We start from the raw sequence: 17,451 nt of genomic DNA on the forward strand, positions 1-17,451 counted from the left end.
CTGTTAGAATTGGGTTAATGTTATGGTCACAGAAACAACATTGCAATCATCTTGAGTTACATGAAATAAACAAGTTGAGAAGAATAAATAGTAAGTTAAAGAACTTTCATCAACTATTTGAAAATTGGGCTCTGTTTCACTAATGTGGATGAAGGAATTGAACTCTAAGGCTTCACGTTCTGAGTGAATGAATACTTGGATCACTGAGTGATTGAATAGAAATACCAAGGGTTCATTTTCAGATATTCAAGAAACTCTATGAAAGCAGCTTTATCTTTCTTACAAAGTGTTTGAAGTGAAAATTAACTTTAAAGCAATATGAGTATTTTATATAACACTCACTTTTCCTGTTTATGGTGTATGTTTAGGAAACAATAGATACATAGCATTTTATTAAAATCGGTTTTCCTGACTCCCAACATGGAATGGAGTGAGAGTATGCCGCTGTGTTTAGCTGTGGCTTTATATTCCAAATATTTAGAGCATGTTCTTTACATTTAAGACAACTGTAAGTTTTAGTTAGCTAAATGCTTTCCCAGGCTCAAGATGGTAACAGTAGAATGTGATTGTTTCTTCCATAGACCAAAAGCTTCTTTTTCTTATTTCATAGTGGCTGAACCTGGAACTTTGACCTCTTAATCTACAGTGACAGCTCAGGTGTTTCTTTGCAAATTACATCAACTTCAGATCTTGTATTTGACAGGGCATTCACGCACACATCTCAAGAAGTTTTCTTTTGCAACATACTTTACAGAAACTTGACAAAGCAGTTCTAAATAAAATGTTATTGAGGAAGACCAGTTCAGATATAGGGCTCAGGGAACAAACAGACAATTATATTTCTTTATGATAGACTGAAATTTAAAGATATATCAATTAAAATTAGACACTGTCATAACAGCTGAGATATTCTTATTAGCATTAGGAATGTTTTAGGTTTCACATCTAGTGAACAATACCCTTAAAATCTTTGTCTGGAGCTTGTAACATAAAATCTCAACAGCATCTTGCATTTCTAGAGTGTTTTGGGTAATGAATCACCCAGGATTATTTATTATAAAGCTCAACGGTGGGTTTTTTTCCCTCCAGAAAGATGACTTTCTTTTGCTTTAAATTGTGATTGTAAAGTTTCAATTGAATTGCAAAATACTGCATGATCCATGAAGCAGGCAGTACCTTCCAGCAAATACTGACTTTTATCAACAGCTATAGCAGCAGTAATGTGTATAATACCTCAATGGTGTTCTATGCAAATACTGTATAAGAAATACTGCGTAATAAACAAAAGATGAGTAAAGGAGTTGAATTGTCACAGCAAGAAAAGACAAGCAGCTAGAAAGTATTCAGGTGTAAGTAAGACCACAAACTGGAGTTTTGAAGAGACTGCTGTAAGCAAAGTAAGGAAAGGATTCCTGTAAGAATACAAACTTGAGCATGAGGGGAGTTATTCCTAGAAAAGTCACTGCTTTAAAACCACTTGCCATGCTGTTGCAATTACACTTGAGGGACTTTCCTTAATAAAGAATTTGCAGTCGTCAAGCTGACATTGTTCCTCTAGGTTGAACGAGCTAGACTTGCTCTCTACAAATTAATTTATGAAAACAAGATAAATACATTGGGCCTCTTGTTTGGGTGCAGCAATGCATGGTAATAGCTAGAGGTACACTCAGTTTGTGATGTCTTGGCTAGAGTCATACATCTCCAGCCTTTCTCTTCATTGATCTGTGGTGAGACTGCAGATATAGGAGGAGTAGACACACCACTAGATTAGTGAATCTATTGCTTGGAGTTACAGGCACAGTTCTGAGTCAGATTAAACTGTCTCAGAAACAGAATGAGTAGAGTAAAAGTTCTGTGTATGTGCTTTGATGTGTCACTATCATATTCATGTTCTACTGTTTTACTAAATTAAATTAAAAAATAGATGTGAGCATACGTTCATATAATACTGTTAGGGAACTGTGATACTGTTTCCACTATGGGTTGCAGGTTTTGCTGAATACTGCAAATTTCTGATGCATTTCGCTGCTGCTGTTTGGGTTTGGCTTGATTCTGAGATTCTGTTTTTTCTAGAGGTGGTCTAGAGAGAACTCTGTTTTGGTGGGGAATATGGTCATTTCCAGGCATGAATTTTTTGCCAGGACAAGCCGAAGTACATGGAAATAGGAATGGAAGAAGGAAAAGCTAACAAAAACTAAGGTTTCAGGTTTGGTGTAAGACTTTCACAGGCAATACCATCAGCATTTAGGCTATAGAACCTTGAACCAATTCTGAAGTCAGAGTTCATGAGTCGAGTTTCTCGTAAAAGTAGTGTGCCTGAACAATACAAGTGGCTGAGCTGGAAGTAGTATAGCCACATGAGCTTTGTAGCCAGGATAATGATGTCTTTTTTCCAATCTTACTGCTGAAGAATTTAGTAGAAAAATGCATATAGTTTTCAGTCTGCAAGCCTGCAAAAAAGGATGGACAGAAAGAAGGAAGAAAAACAGTAAATTGAATTATTATATCACAAAAAAATTTTCCATGATTTTGGCTTTGGTTAGTCACATAATAACTCTATAACCATTTTTCACATCAAATTAATTTTGCAAATTAACCTGTGGTACTACAGAATATCCGAATTACAGAAACATGGTTTCCATTACTATTCCATTATTATACCATCCTACTTATGACTTTATGGTAATAAGTGCAGGACATAACTTTCACTGATATTATCACACCCCAAACTGCTCATTCTGCTGCACACTATTTTACAGAAGCAGTTAGGTGCACCTGCATAGAAGTTACAGTGCAAATTTTAATAATATTTCAAAGAAAGAGATACTTAGTGCCTGGAAAAATTATAAATGTCTAGAAATTATTAATTTATGGTATCTAGATGCTATAGTGATATGCCTCTCAAAAATGCTTGTATAATTATAATGATGAACTTTGGTGTAAGATATTATAGTACTATTATTTCCCACTGTATGTCATGGAAAATTAACTATTTACTTTGCATAAACAGATTCTGTTCTTTTTCAGGTATCAGTTCCTCAGTAGGAGCTTCCTCAATGTCTTCAGTTTTCTCTTTCACAGCTTAAGCACAAGTCCATGCTATTTTCTCCAGCCAGGGCATGCCCACTCATGTGAATGCAATACTATGCAACTATACTGGAGCGTGATTTCTGGAAACTAATAAATAACAAGGCATATTAGCCTTGCTAAGTGAGATGAGACAACTATTGCTCTTCCAGTCCCTGAGCTAGCTATCTAGCATTGCGCTAGTACAGCACTGTGCTATGTACACAAATTATGGTTTCTGGGAGGGTAAAAAAGAGTGGGAGTTGATACCTTTTGTTTTAGACCAAGTGACAATGATCATGAACTGAAAAGTCATAGAGCTTCAGCTGCTGCATTATCAGTGAGTGCTGTGCAGATTGATCAAAGCTCTGAGTTTTCTAACAGCTGATTCTAGCAGATTCCAGGTTTTACCTGATTCACCTCAATATTACTCATTCTTTCACACTCTTTAGTAGTCACTGAGGCTTCCTCACCCTGTGTTTTTTTGCTGTGAAATTGTGTGTCCTGGTTTCACAAAATATTGACTGTAACATCTTGAAAAAACAAAATTACTGTCACATAAATACACGTTATGAGTGCTTATGGTAAAGAGGTCATATTGGCTTTTCAAAAAAGGTGCACAGAGGCAGAAAAGACTACTTTTTGAACTGCAGGCAAGGCAGGATTGTTGTTTTAGGAACCTAAATTTGAGAAAGTAGTCCCTGGCACCAGAGGAATGCCAGTCGTCTTTACAGCAGGCAATTAACATGAGTGACTTTGGAATCCTCTCTGGGTTTATGTGATAAAACACCATGAGGTTGATTGGACTGCTTTCCCCCTGCAAAATGTAGCTTCCCTTTGATTCTGAGGAAAGTCCTAACTCTGATTATAAGGTCCTGCACAAATCCTCAAGAGAGGTAAGCAGAGGTCCCTGTACGTTGGGTCTGTCACAATTTTCTTATAAAAACTTTATTATGGATAATTCCCTGGAAGGCAGCTGTAAAGCTCAGCAGGTCCCCTCCTGATATCCTTCACATTTGGATAATTAACTGAGCTGTTTGAACAACAGAAACTTTATAATGTTCAGCAGTGGGAGTCTTGCAGATGATCAGCTTTACCTTCATCAGCACTTGTCATTTTAACACTTGAAGTGTAATGTTTCAAGACGAATATAATCTTCAGCAGGAAAAGAAAAGATTTCAAATGTACAGGAAAATAAAGGCCTCGATAAATTTATTATGCAGACTGTAATACTCCTTGTGCTGCATTGCTCATGTACTCTGTGTTGCTGTCTAAGAAGGATTTAGTCAATCTTGTATCTGTACAGAAAAGGCTTTTCTTCACTGCAAGGGAAGAACAAGTAAGGAATACTCACAGAAATCCATCCTTGACATTCTGAGAAACAGCATGCATGAAATCTTCGTGCTGATCACAGCAGTCTTTTCCAGACAAAACTTATTTTGCTTAGAAACAGTAAAATTCAGTATGCGCTAGCTTCTTATTTTGTGTTCAGTTCATCTGGTAGTTAAAAAAGATCCAAGTACCAAGCCTTTCTATGGTGCTTAAAGGAGCAAAGTTGCCAGTTTCTGCTGAAATTCAGGGTAATGGGACACTGAAATCTAAGATTATTTGATATTTATTTATTATCCAACTGCCATAAAGGCTGTTTGATATTACGAGGGGTTTGTAAGTCATGGTGCATTATTTAATGTCCTGTAAGATGGTTGCAGCAGATAACTATTAATTATAGTGAGATTTTATTGTTTTGATGGCTAGATGTAACTGGAATAAGAAATATCTTTTAAAACATAGCAAAAGCAACATAAGCATAGTGGTAAGAAGTACCCACATTTCTTGAAGCTGTTTAACCTAATTTTAATAACCTACAGTGAAAGTAGAAAAAAAATCTTCAAAGGTTTATTCATTATTCTTAAGTTTCTGGATGCGTGGAGGCCTAAAGAACATAAATATAATCTGACAGATGTAATAAAAAAAAGGGGGGGGGAAGAATAATTTTCTCTATACCGACATCTCTTATTATTTCCTGGTTATGAATCTTTCCATGAATGAATTTGTAAGAATAGGCATTGGTTCCCATGAGATTCATACTGATGAGGCTGAGATGCACTATGCTTAGGTCAGGTTAATGTTTGCCTTCTGAAGAGAATTGTTCAGAATTTGTTTTTTTAGTTTGCCTCCCGCTTGCTCGGATAAGAGCAAGCACGATAAATATTGTGTTATATGAGAATGACTGATAGCACAGAGGCTGTTTGTTGTTACAAGCCATTCTTCTTAGCACAAAATAGACTGCTTTCTATAAGATAAGTAGAATGCCTTTTCAGTTAAAGAGGTGCCAGTTTCTCTAGGTCTTTACTCTTCTGAGATGTGAACCTGTTCTTTAACAATACAAGCAATGTCTAGGCTTGTTGCATAGCATCCCATGATAATATTTCTTTATCCTAATAAAGCAAAAGAATATGGACTACAATAAGTCACTCTGCAACCAGGTTAACTTAAATATTTTATTAAGACAGGGGCCATTAAACTGTAGCTGCATTTAGATAAAACAAAATTCAGTGTTGACCATATCAGGATTTTATCTGACACCTTTTCTCATATTGCTTTACATATTTTTTCATAACACTTAAGAAATATTTCTCTCAAGTGTCACTGATCTGTGTCTTGTAAATGCTTTGTGCTAGAATTGTCCCTGTGATGTACAACTCTACAAACAAAAAATTAATATACTGAAAGACTTTAATCACCTACTAGAGCTCCGATAAGCCAATATTAAAACACATTTATGCATGAACAACTAATAACTAATAATTGAAAGAAATTACATGCAACTCTAGAAACGATTTCTTAATTGTTACTCATTAAAATAAATTATGGTGTATTATCCCAATTACAATGCTGAAAATAGAATTTAACAGCAGTTGTTCTGTCACTTACCTTTCATTTTAGCTTTTTATGGCAGTTCTGTTTTGAAAATAATTTGTCCTGATCAGATGGTGTTATATTTTACCAGCTAGTAGCTACATCTCCTTGCAAGCATATCCTTAGAGAGGCATTGGGTTAAGCATTAAAACTTACACTTATTAGAGCTAATTGAATGTTACTGAAGTGAACATGAAAAGTTGCTGCTGTGGTTCAAACAACATACAAATCTATAGGTTCTTCTAATTGCATAGCTATCTACCACCTTATTTATTATAGCCCATAAAGTATTATTCTAGGGAGTTGATGCTGAAAAAATGATTGAACCTAGACCTAAGCTAAATAGCAAATACTTTGTTGTTACTACAGTGCAGGCTGCACTCATTTAGTGAACGTGGCTTTTGCTATAACACCTGAAGAACTGACTATAAAACTGCATGGAACGTTTTAAATGCTGTGTAGTCACACATATGCTCTGTGTGAATGTTATCTTTGCTATAAGGTCAGCTATCGAGAACCCGAGCACCGCTCCTGAGCATCATCAGCTGGTGTCCTCACCTGGAATTGGGAACACCCAGTACTAAACTGTGTAGGACCCAAAGCAGGAGACCGAGCCGAACCAGGAGCAGTTTGAGCATCTGAAGTTCCCAGAGTTATGGGTCCTCAACAATTTTGGGATTTGACCTGTTTAATGTGAAGGATTAATCATTTGCTTGAATCCACTAATCCACAACGACTCTAATATAAAACAAGTTCTAGGTCTCTCATGATTCAGTTACAATTTACCACCTACGTTTCTTTTGTTGTTAAAACCAATGTCTTTGGTGCCAACACCATAACCACACAGGAAAAATCATATTTCATTTTAACCTGAAGTGCAATTAACCATTTGCAGCCTACTGTAGGTGACCCTGCTTCGGCAGGAGGGTTGGACTAGATGACCCACAGAGGTCCCTTCCAACCCCTACCATTCTGTGATTCTGTGATTCTGTGATTTCAGTTATGTTATCTGTGTTTCAAGAGTATGGTTCTAATATTATTTTCTTTTTCTCATGGTTTCATTCTTGCCTTGTATTGGTTAATTCTATTGTCTCAAGATGGCTCTGTAAAGGATAAATACAGCTTAAGGTATGGAGACATCTTCAGTATTCAATGGAATTGGATAGTGATTTTTCTGAAATGACATCAAACTGAGCTGACAGAAAATATGACTGAAAATCTTCCAAAGTTTATGGAAAAGCTTTTCCTTTAGTAAACTTACTTATGTTTATTAAGTAGCATTTGGCACCTGCGAGAATGGCTGCAAAATCATTATATTTCCAGAACAGCTGCTGGGTGGGTGGAGTTGGGGATGTTGGAAGATTGTCGTCCTCTGCTCCTTTTTGCCATGACCTCTGCTTATTATTGGCATGACTGCATTACTAACTCGGGGCTGCAAAGTGTTGACTTTTAGGGCTAATAACAAATGTTTTCCTCTTTTCACTCCAGCTTGAAATGTTTGTCTCCATCTGTTAAAAGAATGCGTATCCTTCAAGAGTATGTGGCATACAAATAATGAATGCTTGTCAAGGGAGCGAAAAGGAGAAAGGGGACTAATCCAGTGAACATTTAAAATGAAAATGGAAGTCAGAGACATTTGGATTAGGCACAGGAAAAATAAAAGTTACAAAAAAATTTTATTTTCAGTGATACTGTAAACTAGGATATGTCTCTTATTTCTGCTTTCTCTGAAGGAGGCTGTACTACAGAACTGAACACGTAATTTTTGTAAGTTGAACTTTAGAGACTTTATGGAAGAGAATCTCTGTCTTTTTGCTTCACTTATTGTTTCTCTGAGGGGTTGCTACAAAAGGAAGAAAAAAACTTTATATCGGGAACTCTCTGTCATTTATGTTATCTCTTTCCATCTGCAGTACTATTTTACAGACTGAAATAAAAAGCAGATAAAAAGAGCTGGTACCATTAGATGAACTCTCTCAATCTCTGTTTTATTTGTGTTTTCGGGGTGGGGGGGAGAGGTAGGGAATGGGGGGGGGGGGAAGGTCACTGTTGTTTATTTTAAAAGTTATTCAATTTTTGTTTTACTTGTGTTCAATACAGATTACAGAGACTGAGAAGTGAGGAAGCCTTGGAAGAAAAGGAGAAGCCTGGAAAACTACAGGCGAGAAAGAGAAAGAAGAAATGAGGGAAAATGGAGAGGAATACACAAAGAAGCTGAGGTAAACAAAAGTGTCATGAATGCATCTATGCGGTTGTGAATTATTAAAACACTTCCCTTTCTTCGCCAAAAGGATCCCCAAACTTTCTGTTAAATGAATACATCCAACCACCCAAATTTAGGAATTATCATAATGCAAAGTTAAGTTTGATCTCCCGCTGCATCATCCCTGCTGTCTAAGCTGTATGATCTTTAATTACACTATATCTTGGTAATTTTTTCTACAACGTTGTTATGTCATCTGATGCATTGAACAGGATCAAGATCACAGGATGGTTGCTGTTCATCATCCTGAATGATGAAGATACTAAATTATATTCAGCTGTGAGTTTTCATGACTTCCATTACTGTACACCGTCTATATTTATTCATTATTACATTGCTATTCTTGCTCTTAAAGGACGGTCTGAGGCTCAGAGTGGTTGGGATTTGAGCTATGAGGTTTTCACTAATTTTAAACACCTGACCCGAGACACACAGGATCTGAATGTTTAGGAATGCCAGGTCTTGCTAATGACCTTTCAGCCACATCTAGTTTTCTGGACAGTTAAGACGTGCTGTCTTTTCTGTTGGAGAGACAGACAACAGTTGTTTGAGTACAAAATGCACTACAAACAGCCAATATATCCTTCTTCTATACCTGGTCATAGTGCAGCTCCTGACCACATAAACCTTTCCCAGTTATAGATGCTGCCTTGCACTTCACCCTGTGGTACATGCGAAAGGATGACTTTGGCTCCATATTGCCTCAGTAGCTGGTTTTGTCACTTGCCCAAGCAGTCAGATACAAGTTACTGTAAATAAGGCTTTTGCTGTGCAGGAGTCTTCTCTCTTTTTACTCACTTTTGCTGAGACGTTCCCTGCTTCTCCAAGAAGGGAAGTGGCTGATCTGAAATAACTGGCTGCTGAGCTTGGCTCATGAAGTTTTAGCAAGGTCAGTATTTTAACTTGTCTTCCATGTGTTCAGGATACAAATGTTTTTGAATTATCTCTAGCTGATGGTCTTCAGACCTTTAGAAAACCATACCTCAGACCTCTGAAGTGGAGTATCGTAAAGGGAGGAATATGAAGCAGCCCCTGGAGGAAAAGTGTGATTTAAACTAATTCCCTGAACTAGAAGGTAACTATATGACATAGAGAAGGCATTTTATAGACACAAACACACACTATAACTTCTCAGTGTGCCACTTTGTTGCTATTTAGCCAGAATTTAAAGGAAACTTTTATTGATAACTAAGCTCAATGTAGTAGTCCAATACCAAATTCCTCTAGCTTATCACACTCACATGTGCTATTTCTTCATGTGTTCCACTCAGGTTGGAGACAGAATGAAAAGAACTGTTTTTCATTACATTTACAAGTTGTCATTCAATTCCTGGGGAGAATGGAAGTGTAATGCCAGTTTAATGGGCAAGGAGTTGTTTACATTTCCAGTATTGCTAATTGAATGTGCAAATCTAAATTGCATTTTCTGTAAATTCACCTGCTGTCTGTCTGAAACAACCTACAACACAGCTTTGAAATTACACTCATTCCACTTTTCCATATCCCCTTTGCCACTGGAGCTGAAAGAGATTGTAATTTCACACTAATGCCATCAACAGACTTTTCCTCTTTAACAATAGCAAAATTCTGGTTGTTATAATACAGTAAGTTCACATTATCCGCCCTTGTGTAGGTAGGCTCTGCAATCTTCCACAGAACAGGAGAGTAGCTTTCTTCTCCTTTACTGAACGTTCTTTTTCTACAGGTGCTTTGCCACATACTAATCTTACTGTGGCTGTTTAGCAGAGACTGTTTACAAAAGAATCCCCTTTTTTCTTTAAATGTTATGTTACGGGAAAGGTAAGCACACAAAAATAAAAATGTCAAACTCCTTTCTAATCTTACTGCAATGGACCTTTAATGGCTTTTATCATTTCAATACTTGAAAACAAATGTTAATATTAGAATAACCTGAGTTTAACCTCACAACACAGCTACAAGGGGCAAATATATCATTATCTGCATTTGCCAATGGTAGCCTGAAGCATAGATAAATGTTTTTTGTGTCTGACCCAAGGTCATGTAGAAATGCTGTAGCAGAAGTATAATTAAATGCAAGATCTTCTGAGCTCTAGTCTAATACTTATTAGCTATCCTTCCTATGCCATTAATGGTAATGGAAGGCATTTATACTTACGCAGAACACTAGCCTGAAGAAATGTTTTTTTTCCAAGCATGGCAGACTAGAATCTTGTAATTTCTGTGGTGGCTTCTCTTGGCCTTAGCATACAGTTAGCTCAACTTGTCTGGGTTAAACCTCAGCAATAAAAATATCAAAGAGATTGCAAAGTGAAATTCTGCTCTCCGCAGTGCCAGTACAAGTAGCATTGTGGGGTTCCAGCTTGCTGTTTGTTCAGTGTTCTGGGTCATGTGTGTTCTGTTTAAAACTAGAGAGGAATTTCCTTCCTACTGTGTCAAATGCTAGTCTTCCAAGTCTGTTTTAGAAATAAAAAGTCAAGTCAGTTACCAGTGGTCAATGCATCAACAATAACAGAGGTTATGTAAGTGGTACTTAGTGTAGCCCCTGGGCCACGAAAGGTAAAATGACTTCTTGCTCTTCTGCAGAGTAAGAAAGAAGAGAATCAAGAAAACCTTGGTTACTCAGTGTGTCTTAAAGATATGGCAATAGATGAAGTCAAAGAAGGAGGTTTGTCATCCTTTTGCCATTGTTTTCTGTTGCCATTATTATTTGTTGGTCTGTTTTCTGTAGGAGAGCAATTCTTCCAAGGTCTCTGCACTGCCAGAACTGACAGGGCACAGGGGGACACTTCTCCAACTTAATCTGTTTTACAGTATGCAGTTACTTCCATGAGGTCCCACTAAGTAAATGACTAACTACAACTATCAAAGGTCATATAGAAGTTATCAGTGCTTATGCTTTTGACACCTATGTTCTTCATAAAAATACACATTTCATGTACCTAAGACATACATAACTGCTGCAGGGATGCCACAAAAGAAATCAGAACTTCAATTAAAATTTTATAAGAAACTAAAATCAATCTTAGATGGGCAAAACATTTCTTTGAAGCTTCACTAGGTTACTTAAAAAAAAATCTGTGAAGTCTCTGTATATCACAGGAATCTCTTTGTATTGCAAAAGATTGCTACTTACATGGAAATGAGATCTTTTATTCCAACACAGCAAGTGATGCAGTTCCACTTACTGACACTGTTCATGAAAACATGTCTATAAGATCTTTCTGAGATGTGAGGCAGTATGAAGAGATGGTTTTGGTAGTGTTTTTGTAGGTTTTTTATTCTTCTGCTGTTCCAGTAACACATCATTAAATTTAAGTGTGTCACTATGCTGAAATGTCTCTCCCCATGTAATCTGGTAATTGTAACAAAGAGGGGACCAAGCACTTTTATAAGACATATGTTATAAATAAAAGTTGTTATAATCTAGTTGCTAATAAAACTCCACAGGAAGTCAGGTGAATCACACAATATATTTGTCCTTGCTGAATCCAGAGAAGTGACATAATTCTTTTGTATAGTAAAGTCACCCAATAGATGGCAGTATCATCTTTATAATAAAATATTTTTTGAGCCAGTACAGAGACATTTGAGATGAATTTCAGCTTCTGGCTCCCAATTGACAAAAGAAATACGGGAGTTTTTGTTTTAAAAAGTGGCATTATAGGAAAACATGGCAGAGTGAATCATTTTCTAATGGGACTTTTGTTAGTTCCACCTAATAAAATCACAGTTTTGTTCAGGGGAAGTGTTGCTATTATCACTAATCAGAATTAAAAATTACAGCTTGAATTGTTCCCAACAATCATTGATTTCTGACTATAAAAGACGTTGTTTCTGTTTATTGAAAAAAAGCTTAGAAAGACGACATCACAACTCTATTATTAGAGTTAGAAATATATGTGCAGATAATGTACATGTATGTGAACACACATGTGTGTGCACACATGTTTGCAATGTTCAAGCCGTTAATTGAGAAAAATCACCCTTTTCTACAGGAAAAGATGTTTCTAAATTACTTCTAAACTGTTTTTGCATAGCTATTATTCCGTAAAGAAAGATGAACAGATCGGCACATGAATACAAGTTCTCATGTTAGGAAAGATGAGAACACGAACACTTCAAGATCAGAGATAACGCCATTTATGAATAATTTATAACTTTCACAACAATTATTTCCTAATTTAGAGGGAAATTGAAGGTTAGGGGACTTATTTTCAATTTTTATTTGAAGATAATACTTGAAACTTATTGAACATTCTGATCACCAGTTCTGATATATTTAGAGCAAGAATCATAGAATCATAGGTAGGAAAAGACCTCTAAGAACATCAAGTCCAATCATCTACCCAACACCACCATTCCTGCTAAACCATATCCTCAAGTGTCACATCTACATGTTTTTTAAACACCTCCAGGGATGGTGACTCAACCACCTCCCTGGGCAGCCTGTTCCAATGTCTGACCATTCTTTCAGTAAAAAAATTTTTCCTAATATCTAATATAAACCTCCGCTGATGCAATTTGAGGCCATTGCCTCTCGTCCTGTCGCTAGTTACCTGGGAGAAGAGACCCAACACCTGCCTCACTACAACCTCCTTTCAGGTAGCTGTAGAGAGCAACCTAGAAAGATAGCCTATTTGGGAATAAAAACAAAGGCAATTTTATAACCACTATTGGAATAATCTCATTTTTCTCAGATTGAAAATGTCATTAGTTCACTATGTGCTTTGTTTTATCTTATGTAAATGTTCTGAATGCTTCTAATTTCTGATTCAGAAAATAACAGAATGTGATTACCAGAACCACCCCATCACACACACAGATCAGAGTGGTGGTGTTATTTTCTCAGTAATAATCAGACTACACAACACAGACAGCCAGTAAAATAATTCTGCCACATCCATTCTACTAAGTAAAATTATTACACTTCAAATCAATGCAGCTATATGTGCATATCTAGATATGTTTCCTTATGATTCCTAAAATATGTCAGCAGTTTTTAAAGACAGTAAGAAAAATTGAATTCAATTTGAAAATTATTCTACTCTATCAGAAAAGCAAAGCTTTCTGTTCAGCATATCCTCTGACATTTAATGTCCTTTCCCCACTGAAGTACCTTGACTTTCAACAGGGCACTTTGCATTAAGCAGAGAAACCCCTATGCACCCATAATTACAGACATTTGTTAATTATTGTAAGTAGTGCATGATTTTGAAATAATTAAAACCATGAAATCCATTCTGCAATATTACTCTGATTTGAAAAAGGAACTTTCAAAATATGATAATTAAGATGAAAATATCTTAACTTCTATTATTGACAAGTTAAATCACATAAAGCAAGGAAGAGTTGGCTGAAGTCTCTGTTTTCTTTTTAAATATTCTCTAAAGAATTTATGAACTATAGTTCAAATTGATGTTTGATGCTTAATTAGTCATGTATGGAATTACTATGCAGTGATGTAGCAACATGTAAACTAATAGCTAGTACATGGTATATTCTTAAGCTTATAGTGTAAGCATAGGAAATATAGGGGAAATCAGAGGCAAAATCAAACTAAGGTTTGCAAAATTCTATAAATATATGGTAGGGAAATTAATGACTTCATTTCCTATCACCATCTTCTAGGAAATCTACGGTAAAAATACTAACGAGCAATTGAAACTATAGAGCAACAGAAAGACTTTAATGTCAGAGGAGGCTACAGTGCTTTTACTGCAGTGGAGGACATAAGCAGATGCACTGGGGACTACTTGCAAATGTGCTTCCCTAGATGTATTCATTTCGGTATTGAGGGATGAGTCTGTCTCCTTGCACTCTGTATCACTGTGGTTTTATACAGGAGCAGTGGAAGACACAGAATGGGGGTAAATCCTTCAGTGGACGGGAAGGGAAAGAAGAATAGTATTGCAGAGAACACTTTAGCTCCCCAAAAGGTCCCTGACTCAGGACAACACAGAAAGTGGTAAAAAACCATTTGTTTTCAGTTCAAGAACTGTATATTCAGTCATGAGTCTCCCAGGAAATAAAAGACTTGATGTAGCACTCTATTTGTACAAAAAAGTGAGGGTAATTGCTTTGGTTGGCATTGATCCCACCAAATTTTAAGTACCTAATTGAGGATCCTAATTAAGAGTGTAGTTGTCCTAGGTTCTTGTATAATCAACAGAGAGAAGCTTCTAGAGGGCAATCCAAGTCTTGCATTAACTCAATCACTGCAGGAGAAGCAGTCCTTCTCCACTGAGTCTTAATCACCTTTTTACTGACAAATGTTAGTTAGGTTGCTTCACACTAGAGAGGGTAAGGGTAGACCTTTAGTTTTGAAAACCAGACTTTTGAAGTGGTTGGTTTTTAATTTTCATGCCATACCGGAATTTATTCTTTCCTCTGTCTGCCTTTTCTACTGTTCTTTAAATTAAGCTGCTCTTCATGTTTGGGTGAATGTACAGAAATCAAAACATTTGACTTAGAATACGATTTCCAAGGAGAAAAAAAAAAGGAAACAAAATTGCAACATCAGTCCCTTAATGCTTCCAAAGAAGTCCAGTCTTTTCTTGAAGACTTTTAAACAGAAGCATGAAAGATAATGGACACCTACTCTCTGTCTTGAACTAAGCTCTCTTAGGGTATTTCATCCTTAAAGGAATTTGTAGTTCTTATTTTCTAGGAATGTTGTCATTCTGGGTTGTATATGTACACTGAACCCTCTCTCCCATTCACAAACATAACCTTACTGCAGATAATGACCTGTGATGGAGTTATTTGCTATTTTTGAGCAGGTACTTTAATAATTTCTTGTGTTCCCTGCTTCAAATTCCCTGCTGTTATCAAAGCCTGGAGAGTCTCATACCTCAAGACAGGAACTGCAGATGGACTTGACGAGATACTGACATCCATCTCAGCTTGATATTCAGCTGGGGAGCTCAAAAACTGTCTGTTCCCTGCCTTTAGCACCAAGAAAGAACTTGAGGTTTGATGTGAGGTTTTTGAATTGGTTGGACCAGGCTGGGCTTTCACTCTAAGGTCTAGCTGAGGTTGCTGAAAGTGGTACAGGCATTTTCCCCACCCCCCCTCAACAAGAGAAACAGAACATTATTTTTAGATGCCTGAGTGGTTGGCTGCCTGACTCACAAACCAACCCATGTAATCAGCTTCAGAACTTAACAACATTGTTCAAGTGAACAGGGATACAGGCTGCAAGATTAAAGAGAGTCAAATGCACATAACAGCTCACTTCAACTCTGCAATCACACAGGTAATTATTATTTCTCAGGATGCCGTAGTCCAGCAATTATAATATTTAAATATTAATTTTAGAAGTCTTAATTATAGCATCAAGAGTAGTTCTGTTTAAAATAGTCCCAAAAATAACTTAGCAAGAATCTAATAGCAATTTACCTGATTGAGGAATAGGTAGAGATTTAATTAGAAATGGAAAATGCGGTTTACTTCTATTTGCATAGCAAATAAACAAGAATTTGCTCTTTTGGGGGAAGTTTTTACTTGTTTTTCATTATTGAAATAATAGGTTATCAACAAATTCACAAAAAATAAGGTTCAATTGATGAACATAAACATATTATTTGCATTGATTTATGCCTGATCTGTGTCTATTTTATTTATCTGTAAATACCAGGTAAATAGATTACAGTATGTAAACAAAGATTTTTACAGTCATCTATTTTCTGATATAGGGAAATAACATAATGTGCTAATTTGCTTCTCAGTGTAAATCTAATTTTAATCATGTCCTGCACTAGGAAGTAAATACTATGTCATTTTCTCTTTTTGTCTCAAACATTGGTTGTGCAACCAAAGCTCACACACTGGTTCTGTAGCAAGCACATCCAGTGAGATTTCATATCTTCACACACTGCTAAGGAGCTGTCTATGACTCTCAAGAGTAACCTGATTGAAATGTGTTGCTAGTAAATTGAATGATATTACCAACAACACTAATCTGGAAGACCATGCCATCGTAGATACATAGTAAATAAGGTCCATTGATTAGCACCGTAGAATTTAAAGACTGCAGCTGTGATCTGATCTGATAGTGTCAGGATCCATACAGCCTGCTGTGGAGACTTCACATTATAAGCAGACAACAAAACAAGAGCATATACTCCCTATTTTACAAAACGGGAAGCCCAAGTAATATAAAATTTAAATAATTCATTTTACATCCCACAGAAGAACATTTCTTGATCATTTTCTTAACTACACTGTGTCAGTTAATTCAGATCTGTTCCCCCTTTCATGTGCTGTATTGAACTGTCAGTCATCTTCCTTACCTTCTTTATGGAGCACAGAACATGAGCTCTTCCTTTTCTTCTCTTTTTTTTTTCCCTTTTTTTTTTTCTTTTCTTCCCCTGAGTTGTCAGGATTTACCTTTCAGGATGTCATTCAAAACCCAATGACCTCTTCTCTGAGTTACGAAAGCTAATATATGTCTGAGCTGGTGTGAGAATTGTTGCAATACTTCACATTAGTCTTAATTTACCTTTGATGAATACAGGGAAATTGTTTTGTGATGAATGACTTGCGTTTCTTTACCCAGTGCAGATGTTTGCTGTACAGCAGAGAAGATACTCAGAATCTTACACTGTTAGAGTTGGTGTTAGGTGCTCACTCAACAGCTCAAGAAGATGTTTATTTCTTTGCCTATATTGCCCAAAGGGAAACTTTACTTGAAGGAAAATGGTTTTATTGTTCTGAGAGAATTTTCTAAACTTAAAGATTCAATACTGTGGGCGTGGGGGTAGAAAAAAGAAGACCAAGCAGATGAAATACTTTCTAGCTTGGCAATTTTGTTATTTTACTGAGATTGGGATTCAAATATTCGCTTCAGGAAGTAATTGCTAAATGCAAGGTAAAATAAGACTTGAGGAGGGTGAGAGAAGAGTGAGTGGGAGTCATTGGAGAATAGGAAAATGAGGTTCAGTCCCCAAAATTAAGTCAGCTTCTTTGTGCACTAACAATAGACAGCTGGGCCTTCTGCCTTGCTTTTGTTCATCATGACCATAAATTTTATTCTGGGCATGAGTAATTTGGTGGATTTTAGTGATTGTATCTATTCATGAATGAGTAATTTCTGATGAAAATGTTTAACTGGTATATTTCTGCCTGGCTGTAGACACTAGAGGGGGGTTACTTCAGAACTATACAGTATCAGTATACAACCCAGCAGCCTTGGCCATGCTCCTCCCTTTAAAAAACAACGG

General features: G+C 36.5%; 1 long non-coding RNA gene across 1 annotated transcript in view; it reads left to right on the forward strand.

Annotated features, from left to right (window-relative positions):
- Positions 1-17,451, forward strand: part of LOC142361549 (uncharacterized) — a 74,499-nt gene that overhangs the window by 38,829 nt on the left and 18,219 nt on the right. Inside the window, exon 2 of the long non-coding RNA XR_012764164.1 lies at positions 8,086-8,204. This is a non-coding gene — a long non-coding RNA (uncharacterized LOC142361549). The remainder of the gene's footprint in view (positions 1-8,085; positions 8,205-17,451) is intronic.

This window comes from Opisthocomus hoazin, chromosome 5 (genome assembly GCF_030867145.1).
Source record: "Opisthocomus hoazin isolate bOpiHoa1 chromosome 5, bOpiHoa1.hap1, whole genome shotgun sequence".
In the NCBI taxonomy this organism is placed as follows: domain Eukaryota; kingdom Metazoa; phylum Chordata; class Aves; order Opisthocomiformes; family Opisthocomidae; genus Opisthocomus; species Opisthocomus hoazin.